Raw genomic sequence first — 15583 nt, forward strand, 5'->3', positions numbered from 1 at the left:
CCACATTCACATTTTACAACTTATTGTTAATAATAAAGAGACAGCTTTTTACACACAGTTTTAAACAAAGTACTGATATAATTCCTCTTCAACTCACCGCTTTGTTTTCTATGCAAAAACCACTTCGCCACAGAATATTCGATATTATTGGCATATTATCTGCTCTTCTCCTCCTTTCAAAACTTGCTAAAAGCTGTATTTAAAAGAGCAGGTTGGCCGGGGTAATTCACACCCTTCAATGCCAGCTTAATGTTTAGGTTAGTGGGAATCACAGAGGAATTAGGGATGGAAACTTCTTTGCTGGTGGTAGAAGCGGTCTGGTGAATTTTTAGAGAGAAGAGGCCGTCGATGTTTGAATGTAGAAAATTGTTCTGGCTGCAGCCTGCAGTATGGACTTCTTGGTGTGTGTAGCTCCCAGTGTTCTGACAGCGCGACGTTATGGGAAAGCATGTGATTCAGCAGCTACCAGTGGGCTTCGTGCGGCGGAGATTTTGTGGCTGTTAGCGGAGTTGATAACAGAAGGTCATTAAGAGAAGCCTGCATGCGGTAGGCAAAGGAGTAATGTTTGCCGGCGGGGGACGTGCGGCGATTAACCTGTGCGGTAGTGAAAAGGAGTTAAAGAGAAGGAAGTGTGCGGATGCGGAAAGAATGGAATAATTGTGGTAGGCTGCCGGCTGAGTAGTTTGGTGAATGTTTGGTGTGGTTCCGGCACTGCCGATTGGATGGTGGGGCTGCAGTGTGAGTCAGATAAAAAAAAAAAAAAAAACAGGAGTAGGATCCAATGAGACTAACTGGCATGTATAGACGCGTGTAATGCAAAAGGGCTATTTTTGGTAGCGTCTCTCGCTTACGGCCATACCACCCTGAACGCGCCCGATCTCGTCTGATCTCGGAAGCTAAGCAGGCTAGGGTCTGGTTAGTACTTGGATGGGAGACCACTAGGGAATACCAGGTGCTGTCAGCTTTTCTCACTTTTACTTTATACAGGGGGCGCTCCACTTCACGATTAATTTAAATGTATCACTCCCCTTCCATTTGACTATTTTATATATTTCTTTTTTCTCTCATTCATAAAGGCAGCTTTTACACACCGTTTTACTCTAAATACTGCCTGGTAATTATAGCTGCTGTAAGCTGTTCGTGCCTTTATTCCACCAGGGAGCGATCTTCTCACAAATTTGAAGACTGTCACTCCCCATTCACGTTTTACAACTTATTGTTAATAATAAAGAGACAGCTTTTTACACACAGTTTTAAACAAAGTACTGATATAATTCCTCTTCAACTCACCGCTTTGTTTTCTATGCAAAAACCACTTCGCCACAGAAGACTCGATATTATTGGCATAGCAAGGTCTGCTCTTCTCCTCCTTTCAAAACTTGCTAAAAGCTGTATTTAAAAGAGCAGGTTGGCCGGGGTAATTCACACCCTTCAATGCCAGCTTAATGTTTAGGTTAGTGGGAATCACAGAGGAATTAGGGATGGAAACTTCTTTGCTGGTGGTAGAAGCGGTCTGGTGAATTTTTAGAGAGAAGAGGCCGTCGATGTTTCAATGTAGAAAATTGTTCTGGCTGCAGCCTGCAGTATGGACTTCTTGGTGTGTGTAGCTCCCAGTGTTCTGACAGCGCGACGTTATGGGGAAGCATGTGATTCAGCAGCTACCAGTGGGCTTCGTGCGGCGGAGATTTTGTGGCTGTTAGCGGAGTTGATAACAGAAGGTCATTAAGAGAAGCCTGCATGCGGTAGGCAAAGGAGTAATGTTTGCCGGCGGGGGACGTGCGGCGATTAACCTGTGCGGTAGTGAAAAGGAGTTAAAGAGAAGGAAGTGTGCGGATGCGGAAAGAATGGAATAATTGTGGTAGGCTGCCGGCTGAGTAGTTTGGTGAATGTTTGGTGTGGTTCCGGCACTGCCGATTGGATGGTGGGGCTGCAGTGTGAGTCAGATAAAAAAAAAAAAAAAAAAAAAACAGGAGTAGGATCCAATGAGACTAACTGGCATGTATAGACGCGTGTAATGCAAAAGGGCTATTTTTGGTAGCGTCTCTCGCTTACGGCCGTACCACCCTGAACGCGCCCGATTTCGTCTGATCTTGGAAGCTAAGCAGGCTAGGGTCTGGTTAGTACTTGGATGGGAGACCTCCTGGGAATACCAGGTGCTGTAAGCTTTTCTCACTTTTACTTTATACAGGGGGCGCTCCACTTCACGATTAATTTAAATCTATCACTCCCCTTCCATTTTACTATTTTATATATTTCTTTTTTCTCTCATTCATAAAGGCAGCTTTTACACACCGTTTTACTCTAAATACTGCCTGGTAATTATAGCTGCTGTAAGCTGTTCGTGCCTTTATTCCACCAGGGAGCGATCTTCTCACAAATTTGAAGACTGTCACTCCCCATTCACGTTTTACAACTTATTGTTAATAATAAAGAGACAGCTTTTTACACACAGTTTTAAACAAAGTACTGATATAATTCCTCTTCAACTCACCGCTTTGTTTTCTATGCAAAAACCACTTCACCACAGAAGACTCGATATTATTGGCATAGCAAGGTCTGCTTTTCTCCTCCTTTCAAAACTTGCTAAAAGCTGTATTTAAAAGAGCAGGTTGGCCGGGGTAATTCACACCCTTCAATGCCAGCTTAATGTTTAGGTTAGTGGGAATCACAGAGGAATTAGGGATGGAAACTTCTTTGCTGGTGGTAGAAGCGGTCTGGTGAATTTTTAGAGAGAAGAGGCCGTCGATGTTTGAATGTAGAAAATTGTTCTGGCTGCAGCCTGCAGTATGGACTTCTTGGTGTGTGTAGCTCCCAGTGTTCTGACAGCGCGACGTTATGGGGAAGCATGTGATTCAGCAGCTACCAGTGGGCTTCGTGCGGTGGAGATTTTGTGGCTGTTAGCGGAGTTGATAACAGAAGGTCGTTAAGAGAAGCCTGCATGCGGTAGGCAAATGAGTAATGTTTGCCGGCGGGGGACGTGCGGCGATTAACCTGTGCGGTAGTGAAAAGGACTTAAAGAGAAGGAAGTGTGCGGATGCGGAAAGAATAGAATAATTGTGGTAGACTGACGGCTGAGTAGTTTGGTGAATGTTTGGTGTGGGTCCGGCGCTGCCGATTGGATGGTGGTGCTGCAGTGTGAGTCAGATAAAAAAAAAAAAAAAACCAGGAGTAGGATCCAATGGGAATAACTGGCATGTATAGACGCGTGTAATGCAAAAGGGCTGTTTTTGATAGCGTCTCTCTCTTACGGCCATACCTTCCTGAACACGCCCGATCTTGTCTGATCTTGGAAGCTAAGCAAGGTAGGGTCTGGTTAGTACTTGGATGGGAGACCACCTGGGAATACCAGGTGCTGTAAGCTTTTCTCACTTTTACGTCATACAGGGGTGGCTGTTAGCTGAGTTGATAGCAGTGGGCTCCACTTCACGATTAATTTAAATCTAGCACTCCCCTTCCATTTTACTATTTTATATATATATTTTTTTTCTCTCTTTCATAAAGCCAGCTTTCAGAAACCGTTTTACTCTAAATACTTCCTGGTAATTCTAGGTGCTGTAAGCTGTCCGTGCCTTTATTCCACCAGGGCACGATCTTCTCACAAACTTGAAGACTGTCACTCCCCATTCACGTTTTACAACTTATTGTTAATGATAAAGAGACAGCTTTTTACACACAGTTTTAAACAAAGTACTGATATAATTCCTCTTCAACTCACCGCTTTGTTTTCTATGCAAAAACCACTTCGCCACAGAAGACTCGATATTATTGGCATAGCAAGTTCTGCTCTTCTCCTTTCAAAACTTGCTGAAAGCTGTATTTAAAAGAGCAGGTTGGCCATGGTAATTCACACACTTCAATGCCAGCTTATTGTTTAGGTTAGTGGGAATCACAGAGGAATTAGGGATGGAAACTTCTTTGCTGGTGGTAGAAGCGGTCTGGTGAATTTTTAGAGAGAAGAGGCCGTCGATGTTTGAATGTAGATAATTGTTCTGGCTGCAGCCTGAAGTATGGACTTGTTGGTGTGTGTAGCTCCCAGTGTTCTGACAGCGCGACGTTTTGGGGAAGCATGTGATTCAGCAGCTACCAGTGGGCTTCGTGCGGCGGTGATTTTGTGGCTGTTAGCTGAGTTGATAGCAGTGGGTCGTTAAGAGAAGCCTGCATGCGGTAGGCAAATGAGTAATGTTTGCCGGCGGGGGACGTGCGGCGATTAACCTGTGAGGTAGTGAAAAGGACTTAAAGAGAAGGAAGTGTGCGGATGCGGAAAGAATGGAATAATTGTGGTAGGCTGCCGGCTGAGTAGTTTGGTGAATGTTTGGTGTGGGTCCGGCGCTGCCGATTGGATGGTGGGGCTGCAGTGTGAGTCAGATAAAAAAAAAAAAAGAACATTAGTAGGATCCAATGGGACCAACTGGCATGTATAGAGGCGTGTAATGCAAAAGGGCTGTTTTTGGTAGCGTCTCTCGCTTACGGCCATACCACCCTGAACGCGCCCGATCTCGTCTGATCTCGGAAGCTAAGCAGTGTAGGGTCTGGCTAGTATTTGGATGGGAGACCTCCTGGGAATACCAGGTGCTGTAAGCTTATCTCACTTTTACTTTATACAGGGGGCGCTCCACTTCACGATTAATTTAAATCTATCACTCCCCTTCCATTTTACTATTTTATATATATATATTTTTTTTTTTCTCTCATTCATAAAGGCAGCTTTTAGAAACCGTTTAACTCTAAATACTTCCTGGTAATTCTAGGTGCTGTAAGCTGTTCGTGCCTTTATTCCACCAGGGCGCGATCTTCTCACAAACTTGAAGACTGTCACTCCCCATTCACGTTTTACAACTTATTGTTAATAATAAAGAGACAGCTTTTTACACACAGTTTTAAACAAAGTACTGATATAATTCCTCTTCAACTCACCGCTTTGTTTTCTATGCAAAAACCACTTCGCCACAGAAGACTCGATATTATTGGCATAGCAAGGTCTGCTCTTCTCCTCCTTTCAAAACTTGCTAAAAGCTGTATTTAAAAGAGCAGGTTGGCCGGGGTAATTTACACACTTCAATGCCAGCTTAATGTTTAGGTTAGTGGGAATCACAGAGGAATTAGGGATGGAAACTTCTTTGCTGGTGGTAGAAGCGGTCTGGTGAATTTTTAGAGAGAAGAGGCCGTCGATGTTTGAATGTAGAAAATTGTTCTGGCTGCAGCCTGCAGTATGGACTTCTTGGTGTGTGTAGCTCCCAGTGTTCTGACAGCGCGACGTTTTGCGGGAAGCATGTGATTCAGCAGCTACCAGTGGGCTTCGTGCGGCGGAGATTTAGTGGCTGTTAGCTGAGTTGATAGCAGAGGGTCGTTAAGAGAAGCCTGCATGCGGTAGGCAAATAAGTAATGTTTGCCGGCGGGGGACGTGCGGCGATTAACCTGTGAGGTAGTGAAAAGGACTTAACGAGAAGGAAGTGTGCGGATGCGGAAAGAATGGAATAATTGTGGTAGGCTGCCGGCTGAGTAGTTTGGTGAATGTTTGGTGTGGGTCCGGCGCTGCCGATTGGATGGTGGTGCTGCAGTGTGAGTCAGATAAAAAAAAAAAAAACCAGGAGTAGGATCCAATGGGAATAACTGGCATGTATAGACGCGTGTAATGCAAAAGGGCTGTTTTTTGTAGCGTCTCTCGCTTATGGCCATACCTTCCTGAACACGCCCGATCTCATCTGATCTTGGAAGCTAAGCAAGGTAGGGTCTGGTTAGTACTTGGATGGGAGACCACCTGGGAATACCAGGTGCTGTAAGCTTTTCTCACTTTTACTTCATACAGGGGGCGCTCCACTTCACGATTAATTTAAATCTATCACTCCCCTTCCATTTTACTATTTTATATATATATTTTCTATTCTCTCTTTCATAAAGCCAGCTTTCAGAAACCGTTTTACTCTAAATACTTCCTGGTAATTCTAGGTGCTGTAAGGTGTTCGTGCCTTTATTCCACCAGGGCGCGATCTTCTCACAAACTTGAAGACTGTCACTCCCCATTCACGTTTTACAACTTATTGTTAATGATAAAGAGACAGCTTTTTACACACAGTTTTAAACAAAGTACTGATATTATTCCTCTTCAACTGACCGCTTTGTTTTCTATGCAAAAAGCACTTCGCCACAGAAGACTCGATATTATTGGCATAGCAAGTTCTGCTCTTCTCCTTTCAAAACTTGCTAAAAGCTGTATTTAAAAGAACAGATTGGCCGGGGTAATTCACACCCTTCAATGCCAGCTTAATGTTTAGGTTAGTGGGAATCACAGAGGAATTAGGGATGGAAACTTCTTTGCTGGTGGTAGAAGCGGTCTGGTGAATTTTTAGAGAGAAGAGGCCGTCGATGTTTGAATGTAGAAAATTGTTCTGGCTGCAGCCTGCAGTATGGACTTGTTGGTGTGTGTAGCTCCCAGTGTTCTGACAGTGCGACGTTTTGGGGAAGCATGTGATTCAGCAGCTACCAGTGGGCTTCGTGCGGCGGAGATTTTGTGGCTGTTAGCGGAGTTGATAACAGAGTGTCGTTAAGAGAAGCCTGCATGCAGTAGGCAAAGGAGTAATGTTTGCCGGCGGGGGACGTGCGGCGATTAACCTGTGCGATAGTGAAAAGGAGTTAAAAAGAAGGAAGTGTGCGGATGCGGAAAGAATGGAATAATTGTGGTAGGCTGCCGGCTGAGTAGTTTGGTGAATGTTTGGTGTGGGTCCGGCGCTGCCGATTGGATGGTGGTGCTGCAGTGTGAGTCAGATAAAAAAAAAAAAAAAACCAGGAATAGGATCCAATGGGACTAACTGGCATGTATAGACGCGTGTAATGCAAAAGGGCTGTTTTTGATAGCGTCTCTCGCTTATGGCCATACCACCCTGAACACGCCTGATCTCATCTGATCGCTGAAGCCAAGCAGGGTAGGGTCTGGTTAGTACTTGGATGGGAGACCTCCTGGGAATACCAGGTGCTGTAAGCTTTTCTCACTTTTACTTTATACAGGGGGCGCTCCACTTCACGATTAATTTAAATCTATCACTCCCCTTCCATTTTACTATTTTATATATATATATATATTTTTTTTTCTCTCATTCATAAAGGCAGCTTTTAGAAACCGTTTTACTCTAAATACTTCATGGTAATTCTAGGTGCTGTAAGCTGTTCGTGCCTTTGTTCCACCAGGGCGCGATCTTCTCACAAACTTGAAGACTGTCACTCCCCATTCACGTTTTACAACTTATTGTTAATAATAAAGAGACAGCTTTTTACACACAGTTTTAAACAAAGTACTGATATTATTCCTCTTCAACTGACCGCTTTGTTTTCTATGCAAAAACCACTTCACCACAGAAGACTCGATATTATTGGCATAGCAAGTTCTGCTCTTCTCCTTTCAAAACTTGCTAAAAGCTGTATTTAAAAGAACAGATTGGCCGGGGTAATTCACACCCTTCAATGCCAGCTTAATGTTTAGGTTAGTGGGAATCACAGAGGAATTAGGGATGGAAACTTCTTTGCTGGTGGTAGAAGTGGTCTGGTGAATTTTTAGAGAGAAGAGTCCGTCGATGTTTGAATGTAGAAAATTGTTCTGGCTGCAGCCTGCAGTATGGACTTGTTGGTGTGTGTAGCTCCCAGTGTTCTGACAGCGCGACGTTTTGGGGAAGCATGTGATTCAGCAGCTACCAGTGGGCTTCGTGCGGCGGAGATTTTGTGGCTGTTAGCGGAGTTGATAACAGAGGGTCGTTAAGAGAAGCCTGCATGCAGTAGGCAAAGGAGTAATGTTTGCCGGCGGGGGACGTGCGGCGATTAACCTGTGCGGTAGTGAAAAGGAGTTAAAAAGAAGGAAGTGTGCGGATGCGGAAAGAATGGAATAATTGTGGTAGGCTGCCGGCTGAGTAGTTTGGTGAATGTTTGGTGTGGGTCCGGCGCTGCCGATTGGATGGTGGGGCTGCAGTGTGAGTCAGATAAAAAAAAAAAAAAAACAGGAGTAGGATCCAATGGGACTAACTGGCATGTATAGAGGCGTGTAATGCAAAAGGGCTGTTTTTGGTAGCGTCTCTCGCTTGCGGCCATACCACCCTGAACACGCCCGATCTCATCTGATCTCGGAAGCTAAGCAGGCTAGGGTCTGGTTAATACTTGGATGGGAGACCTCCTGGGAATACCAGGTGCTGTAAGCTTTTCTCACTTTTACTTTATACAGGGGGCGCTCCACTTCACGATTAATTTAAATCTATCACTCCCCTTCCATTTTACTATTTTATATATATATATATATTTTTCTCTCATTCATAAAGGCAGCTTTTACACACCGTTTTACTCTAAATACTTCCTGGTAATTCTAGGTGCTGTAAGCTGTTCGTACCTTTATTCCACCAGGGCGCGATCTTCTCACAAACTTGAAGACTGTCACTCCCCATTCACGTTTTACAACTTATTGTTAATGATAAAGAGACAGCTTTTTACACACAGTTTTAAACAAAGTACTGATATTATTCCTCTTCAACTGACCGCTTTGTTTTCTATGCAAAAACCACTTCGCCACAGAAGACTCGATATTATTGACATAGCAAGTTCTGCTCTTCTCCTTTCAAAACTTGCTAAAAGCTGTATTTAAAAGAACAGATTGGCCGGGGTAATTCACACCCTTCAATGCCAGCTTAATGTTTAGGTTAGTGGGAATCACAGAGGAATTAGGGATGGAAACTTCTTTGCTGGTGGTAGAAGCGGTCTGGTGAATTTTTAGAGAGAAGAGGCCATCGATGTTTGAATGTAGAAAATTGTTCTGGCTGCAGCCTGCAGTATGGACTTGTTGGTGTGTGTAGCTCCCAGTGTTCTGACAGCACGACGTTTTGGGGAAGCATGTGATTCAGCAGCTACCAGTGGGCTTCGTGCGGCGGAGATTTTGTGGCTGTTAGCGGAGTTGATAACAGAGGGTCGTTAAGAGAAGCCTGCATGCAGTAGGCAAAGGAGTAATGTTTGCCGGCGGGGGACGTGCGGCGATTAACCTGTGCGATAGTGAAAAGGAGTTAAAAAGAAGGAAGTGTGCGGATGCGGAAAGAATGGAATAATTGTGGTAGGCTGCCGGCTGAGTAGTTTGGTGAATGTTTGGTGTGGGTCCGGCGCTGCCGATTGGATGGTGGTGCTGCAGTGTGAGTCAGATAAAAAAAAAAAAAAAACCAGGAGTAGGATCCAATGGGACTAACTGGCATGTATAGACGCGTGTAATGCAAAAGGGCTGTTTTTGGTAGCGTCTCTCGCTTATGGCCATACCACCCTGAACACGCCTGATCTCATCTGATCGTTGAAGCCAAGCAGAGTAGGGTCTGGTTAGTACTTGGATGGGAGACCTCCTGGGAATACCAGGTGCTGTAAGCTTTTCTCACTTTTACTTTATACAGGGGGCGCTCCACTTCACGATTAATTTAAATCTATCACTCCCCTTCCATTTGACTATTTTATATATATATATATATTTTTTTTTTTCTCTCATTCATAAAGGCAGATTTTAGAAACCGTTTTACTCTAAATACTTCATGGTAATTCTAGGTGCTGTAAGCTGTTCGTGCCTTTATTCCACCAGGGCGCGATCTTCTCACAAACTTGAAGACTGTCACTCCCCATTCACGTTTTACAACTTATTGTTAATAATAAAGAGACAGCTTTTTACACACAGTTTTAAACAAAGTACTGATATTATTCCTCTTCAACTGACCGCTTTGTTTTCTATGCAAAAACCACTTCGCCACAGAAGACTCGATATTATTGGCATAGCAAGTTCTGCTCTTCTCCTTTCAAAACTTGCTAAAAGCTGTATTTAAAAGAACAGATTGGCCGGGGTAATTCACACCCTTCAATGCCAGCTTAATGTTTAGGTTAGTGGGAATCACAGAGGAATTAGGGATGGAAACTTCTTTGCTGGTGGTAGAAGTGGTCTGGTGAATTTTTAGAGAGAAGAGGCCGTCGATGTTTGAATGTAGAAAATTGTTCTGGCTGCAGCCTGCAGTATGGACTTGTTGGTGTGTGTAGCTCCCAGTGTTCTGACAGCGCGACGTTTTGGGGAAGCATGTGATTCAGCAGCTACCAGTGGGCTTCGTGCGGCGGAGATTTTGTGGCTGTTAGCGGAGTTGATAACAGAGGGTCGTTAAGAGAAGCCTGCATGCAGTAGGCAAAGGAGTAATGTTTGCCGGCGGGGGACGTGCGGCGATTAACCTGTGCGGTAGTGAAAAGGAGTTAAAAAGAAGGAAGTGTGCGGATGCGGAAAGAATGGAATAATTGTGGTAGGCTGCCGGCTGAGTAGTTTGGTGAATGTTTGGTGTGGGTCCGGCGCTGCCGATTGGATGGTGGGGCTGCAGTGTGAGTCAGATAAAAAAAAAAAAAAAACAGGAGTAGGATCCAATGGGACTAACTGGCATGTATAGAGGCGTGTAATGCAAAAGGGCTGTTTTTGGTAGCGTCTCTCGCTTGCGGCCATACCACCCTGAACACGCCCGATCTCATCTGATCTCGGAAGCTAAGCAGGCTAGGGTCTGGTTAATACTTGGATGGGAGACCTCCTGGGAATACCAGGTGCTGTAAGCTTTTCTCACTTTTACTTTATACAGGGGGCGCTCCACTTCACGATTAATTTAAATCTATCACTCCCCTTCCATTTTACTATTTTATATATATATATATATTTTTCTCTCATTCATAAAGGCAGCTTTTACACACCGTTTTACTCTAAATACTTCCTGGTAATTCTAGGTGCTGTAAGCTGTTCGTACCTTTATTCCACCAGGGCGCGATCTTCTCACAAACTTGAAGACTGTCACTCCCCATTCACGTTTTACAACTTATTGTTAATGATAAAGAGACAGCTTTTTACACACAGTTTTAAACAAAGTACTGATATTATTCCTCTTCAACTGACCGCTTTGTTTTCTATGCAAAAACCACTTCGCCACAGAAGACTCGATATTATTGGCATAGCAAGTTCTGCTCTTCTCCTTTCAAAACTTGCTAAAAGCTGTATTTAAAAGAACAGATTGGCCGGGGTAATTCACACCCTTCAATGCCAGCTTAATGTTTAGGTTAGTGGGAATCACAGAGGAATTAGGGATGGAAACTTCTTTGCTGGTGGTAGAAGCGGTCTGGTGAATTTTTAGAGAGAAGAGGCCGTCGATGTTTGAATGTAGAAAATTGTTCTGGCTGCAGCCTGCAGTATGGACTTGTTGGTGTGTGTAGCTCCCAGTGTTCTGACAGTGCGACGTTTTGGGGAAGCATGTGATTCAGCAGCTACCAGTGGGCTTCGTGCGGCGGAGATTTTGTGGCTGTTAGCGGAGTTGATAACAGAGGGTCGTTAAGAGAAGCCTGCATGCAGTAGGCAAAGGAGTAATGTTTGCCGGCGGGGGACGTGCGGCGATTAACCTGTGCGGTAGTGAAAAGGAGTTAAAAAGAAGGAAGTGTGCGGATGCGGAAAGAATGGAATAATTGTGGTAGGCTGCCGGCTGAGTAGTTTGGTGAATGTTTGGTGTGGGTCCGGCGCTGCCGATTGGATGGTGGGGCTGCAGTGTGAGTCAGATAAAAAAAAAAAAAAAACAGGAGTAGGATCCAATGGGACTAACTGGCATGTATAGAGGCGTGTAATGCAAAAGGGCTGTTTTTGGTAGCGTCTCTCGCTTGCGGCCATACCACCCTGAACACGCCCGATCTCATCTGATCTCGGAAGCTAAGCAGGCTAGGGTCTGGTTAATACTTGGATGGGAGACCTCCTGGGAATACCAGGTGCTGTAAGCTTTTCTCACTTTTACTTTATACAGGGGGCGCTCCACTTCACGATTAATTTAAATCTATCACTCCCCTTCCATTTTACTATTTTATATATATATTTTTTTTTTTCTCTCATTCATAAAGGCAGCTTTTACACACCGTTTTACTCTAAATACTTCCTGGTAATTCTAGGTGCTGTAAGCTGTTCGTACCTTTATTCCACCAGGGCGCGATCTTCTCACAAACTTGAAGACTGTCACTCCCCATTCACGTTTTACAACTTATTGTTAATGATAAAGAGACAGCTTTTTACACACAGTTTTAAACAAAGTACTGATATTATTCCTCTTCAACTGACCGCTTTGTTTTCTATGCAAAAACCACTTCGCCACAGAAGACTCGATATTATTGGCATAGCAAGTTCTGCTCTTCTCCTTTCAAAACTTGCTAAAAGCTGTATTTAAAAGAACAGATTGGCCGGGGTAATTCACACCCTTCAATGCCAGCTTAATGTTTAGGTTAGTGGGAATCACAGAGGAATTAGGGATGGAAACTTCTTTGCTGGTGGTAGAAGCGGTCTGGTGAATTTTTAGAGAGAAGAGGCCGTCGATGTTTGAATGTAGAAAATTGTTCTGGCTGCAGCCTGCAGTATGGACTTGTTGGTGTGTGTAGCTCCCAGTGTTCTGACAGCGCGACATTTTGGGGAAGCATGTGATTCAGCAGCTACCAGTGGGCTTCGTGCGGCGGAGATTTTGTGGCTGTTAGCGGAGTTGATAACAGAGGGTCGTTAAGAGAAGCCTGCATGCAGTAGGCAAAGGAGTAATGTTTGCCGGCGGGGGACGTGCGGCGATTAACCTGTGCGGTAGTGAAAAGGAGTTAAAAAGAAGGAAGTGTGCGGATGCGGAAAGAATGGAATAATTGTGGTAGGCTGCCGGCTGAGTAGTTTGGTGAATGTTTGGTGTGGGTCCGGCGCTGCCGATTGGATGGTGGGGCTGCAGTGTGAGTCAGATAAAAAAAAAAAAAAACAGGAGTAGGATCCAATGGGACTAACTGGCATGTATAGAGGCGTGTAATGCAAAAGGGCTGTTTTTGGTAGCGTCTCTCGCTTGCGGCCATACCACCCTGAACACGCCCGATCTCATCTGATCTCGGAAGCTAAGCAGGCTAGGGTCTGGTTAATACTTGGATGGGAGACCTCCTGGGCATACCAGGTGCTGTAAGCTTTTCTCACTTTTACTTTATACAGGGGGCGCTCCACTTCACGATTAATTTAAATCTATCACTCCCCTTCCATTTTACTATTTTATATATATATATATTTTTTTCTCTCAATCATAAAGGCAGCTTTTACACACCGTTTTACTCTAAATACTTCCTGGTAATTCTAGGTGCTGTAAGCTGTTCATACCTTTATTCCACCAGGGCGCGATCTTCTCACAAACTTGAAGACTGTCACTCCCCATTCACGTTTTACAACTTATTGTTAATGATAAAGAGACAGCTTTTTACACACAGTTTTAAACAAAGTACTGATATTATTCCTCTTCAACTGACCGCTTTGTTTTCTATGCAAAAACCACTTCGCCACAGAAGACTCGATATTATTGGCATAGCAAGTTCTGCTCTTCTCCTTTCAAAACTTGCTAAAAGCTGTATTTAAAAGAACAGATTGGCCGGGGTAATTCACACCCTTCAATGCCAGCTTAATGTTTAGGTTAGTGGGAATCACAGAGGAATTAGGGATGGAAACTTCTTTGCTAGTGGTAGAAGCGGTCTGGTGAATTTTTAGAGAGAAGAGGCCGTCGATGTTTGAATGTAGAAAATTGTTCTGGCTGCAGCCTGCAGTATGGACTTGTTGGTGTGTGTAGCTCCCAGTGTTCTGACAGCGCGACGTTTTGGGGAAGCATGTGATTCAGCAGCTACCAGTGGGCTTCGTGCGGCGGAGATTTTGTGGCTGTTAGCGGAGTTGATAACAGAGGGTCGTTAAGAGAAGCCTGCATGCAGTAGGCAAAGGAGTAATGTTTGCCGGCGGGGGACGTGCGGCGATTAACCTGTGCGGTAGTGAAAAGGAGTTAAAAAGAAGGAAGTGTGCGGATGCGGAAAGAATGGAATAATTGTGGTAGGCTGCCGGCTGAGTAGTTTGGTGAATGTTTGGTGTGGGTCCGGCGCTGCCGATTGGATGGTGGGGCTGCAGTGTGAGTCAGATAAAAAAAAAAAAAAAACAGGAGTAGGATCCAATGGGACTAACTGGCATGTATAGAGGCGTGTAATGCAAAAGGGCTGTTTTTGGTAGCGTCTCTCGCTTGCGGCCATACCACCCTGAACACGCCCGATCTCATCTGATCTCGGAAGCTAAGCAGGCTAGGGTCTGGTTAATACTTGGATGGGAGACCTCCTGGGAATACCAGGTGCTGTAAGCTTTTCTCACTTTTACTTTATACAGGGGGCGCTCCACTTCACGATTAATTTAAATCTATCACTCCCCTTCCATTTTACTATTTTATATATATATATATTTTTTTCTCTCATTCATAAAGGCAGCTTTTACACACCGTTTTACTCTAAATACTTCCTGGTAATTCTAGGTGCTGTAAGCTGTTCGTACCTTTATTCCACCAGGGCGCGATCTTCTCACAAACTTGAAGACTGTCACTCCCCATTCACGTTTTACAACTTATTGTTAATGATAAAGAGACAGCTTTTTACACACAGTTTTAAACAAAGTACTGATATTATTCCTCTTCAACTGACCGCTTTGTTTTCTATGCAAAAACCACTTCGCCACAGAAGACTCGATATTATTGGCATAGCAAGTTCTGCTCTTCTCCTTTCAAAACTTGCTAAAAGCTGTATTTAAAAGAAGAGATTGGACGGGGTAATTCACACCCTTCAATGCCAGCTTAATGTTTAGGTTAGTGGGAGTCACAGAGGAATTAGGGATGGAAACTTCTTTGCTGGTGGTAGAAGCGGTCTGGTGAATTTTTAGAGAGAAGAGGCCGTCGATGTCTGAATGTAGAAAATTGTTCTGGCTGCAGCCTGCATTATGGACTTGTTGGTGTGTGTAGCTCCCAGTGTTCTGACAGCGCGACGTTTTGGGGAAGCATGTGATTCAGCAGCTACCAGTGGGCTTCGTGCGGCGGAGATTTTGTGGCTGTTAGCAGAGTTGATAACAGAGGGTCGTTAAGAGAAGCCTGCATGCAGTAGGCAAAGGAGTAATGTTTGCCGGCGGGGGACGTGCGGCGATTAACCTGTGCGGTAGTGAAAAGGAGTTAAAAAGAAGGAAGTGTGCGGATGCGGAAAGAATGGAATAATTGTGGTAGGCTGCCGGCTGAGTAGTTTGGTGAATGTTTGGTGTGGGTCCGGCGCTGCCGATTGGATGGTGGTGCTGCAGTGTGAGTCAGATAAAAAAAAAAAAAATCAGGAGTAGGATCCAATGGGACTAACTGGCATGTATAGACGCGTGTAATGCAAAAGGGCTGTTTTTGGTTGCGTCTCTCGCTTATGGCCATACCACCCTGAACACACCCGATCTCATCCGATCTCGGAAGCCAAGCAGGGTAGGGTCTGGTTAGTACTTGGATGGGAGACCTCCTGGGAATACCAGGTGCTGTAAGCTTTTCTCACTTTTACTTTATACAGGGGGCGCTCCACTTCACGATTAATTTAAATCTATCACTCCCCTTCCATTTTACTATTTTATATATATATATATTTTTCTCTCATTCATAAAGGCAGCTTTTACACACCGTTTTACTCTAAATACTTCCTGGTAATTCTAGGTGCTGTAAGCTGTTCGTGCCTTTATTCCACCAGGGCGCGATCTTCTCACAAA

General features: G+C 44.4%; 12 non-coding genes and 1 pseudogene across 12 annotated transcripts; all 13 read left to right on the top strand.

Moving 5' to 3' along the window:
* Positions 1–845: 845 nt before the first annotated feature.
* On the top strand, positions 846–964 carry LOC125736321 (5S ribosomal RNA). The gene has a single exon (XR_007395602.1). It is a non-coding gene; the product is annotated as a 5S ribosomal RNA (ribosomal RNA).
* Positions 965–2046: 1082 nt separating this feature from the next.
* LOC125737211 (5S ribosomal RNA) lies at positions 2047–2165 on the top strand. Its single transcript, XR_007396478.1, has one exon. It is a non-coding gene; the product is annotated as a 5S ribosomal RNA (ribosomal RNA).
* Positions 2166–3242: 1077 nt separating this feature from the next.
* On the top strand, positions 3243–3361 carry LOC125731232 (5S ribosomal RNA). Its single transcript, XR_007391512.1, has one exon. It is a non-coding gene; the product is annotated as a 5S ribosomal RNA (ribosomal RNA).
* Positions 3362–4462: 1101 nt separating this feature from the next.
* On the top strand, positions 4463–4581 carry LOC125735194 (5S ribosomal RNA). The gene has a single exon (XR_007394493.1). It is a non-coding gene; the product is annotated as a 5S ribosomal RNA (ribosomal RNA).
* A 1083-nt stretch (positions 4582–5664) lies between these two features.
* On the top strand, positions 5665–5783 carry LOC125736459 (5S ribosomal RNA). Its single transcript, XR_007395737.1, has one exon. It is a non-coding gene; the product is annotated as a 5S ribosomal RNA (ribosomal RNA).
* Positions 5784–6860: 1077 nt separating this feature from the next.
* Positions 6861–6979, top strand: LOC125736803 (5S ribosomal RNA). The gene has a single exon (XR_007396071.1). It is a non-coding gene; the product is annotated as a 5S ribosomal RNA (ribosomal RNA).
* A 1082-nt stretch (positions 6980–8061) lies between these two features.
* On the top strand, positions 8062–8180 carry LOC125735822 (5S ribosomal RNA). The gene has a single exon (XR_007395109.1). It is a non-coding gene; the product is annotated as a 5S ribosomal RNA (ribosomal RNA).
* A 1079-nt stretch (positions 8181–9259) lies between these two features.
* Positions 9260–9378, top strand: LOC125731554 (5S ribosomal RNA; annotated as a pseudogene).
* A 1084-nt stretch (positions 9379–10462) lies between these two features.
* LOC125735823 (5S ribosomal RNA) lies at positions 10463–10581 on the top strand. The gene has a single exon (XR_007395110.1). It is a non-coding gene; the product is annotated as a 5S ribosomal RNA (ribosomal RNA).
* Positions 10582–11659: 1078 nt separating this feature from the next.
* LOC125735824 (5S ribosomal RNA) lies at positions 11660–11778 on the top strand. Its single transcript, XR_007395111.1, has one exon. It is a non-coding gene; the product is annotated as a 5S ribosomal RNA (ribosomal RNA).
* Positions 11779–12855: 1077 nt separating this feature from the next.
* On the top strand, positions 12856–12974 carry LOC125737308 (5S ribosomal RNA). Its single transcript, XR_007396573.1, has one exon. It is a non-coding gene; the product is annotated as a 5S ribosomal RNA (ribosomal RNA).
* A 1078-nt stretch (positions 12975–14052) lies between these two features.
* On the top strand, positions 14053–14171 carry LOC125735825 (5S ribosomal RNA). The gene has a single exon (XR_007395112.1). It is a non-coding gene; the product is annotated as a 5S ribosomal RNA (ribosomal RNA).
* A 1077-nt stretch (positions 14172–15248) lies between these two features.
* On the top strand, positions 15249–15367 carry LOC125735041 (5S ribosomal RNA). Its single transcript, XR_007394340.1, has one exon. It is a non-coding gene; the product is annotated as a 5S ribosomal RNA (ribosomal RNA).
* Positions 15368–15583: the final 216 nt, after the last annotated feature.

The sequence above is a fragment of the Brienomyrus brachyistius genome, chromosome 2 (genome assembly GCF_023856365.1).
Source record: "Brienomyrus brachyistius isolate T26 chromosome 2, BBRACH_0.4, whole genome shotgun sequence".
Lineage (NCBI taxonomy): Eukaryota > Metazoa > Chordata > Actinopteri > Osteoglossiformes > Mormyridae > Brienomyrus > Brienomyrus brachyistius.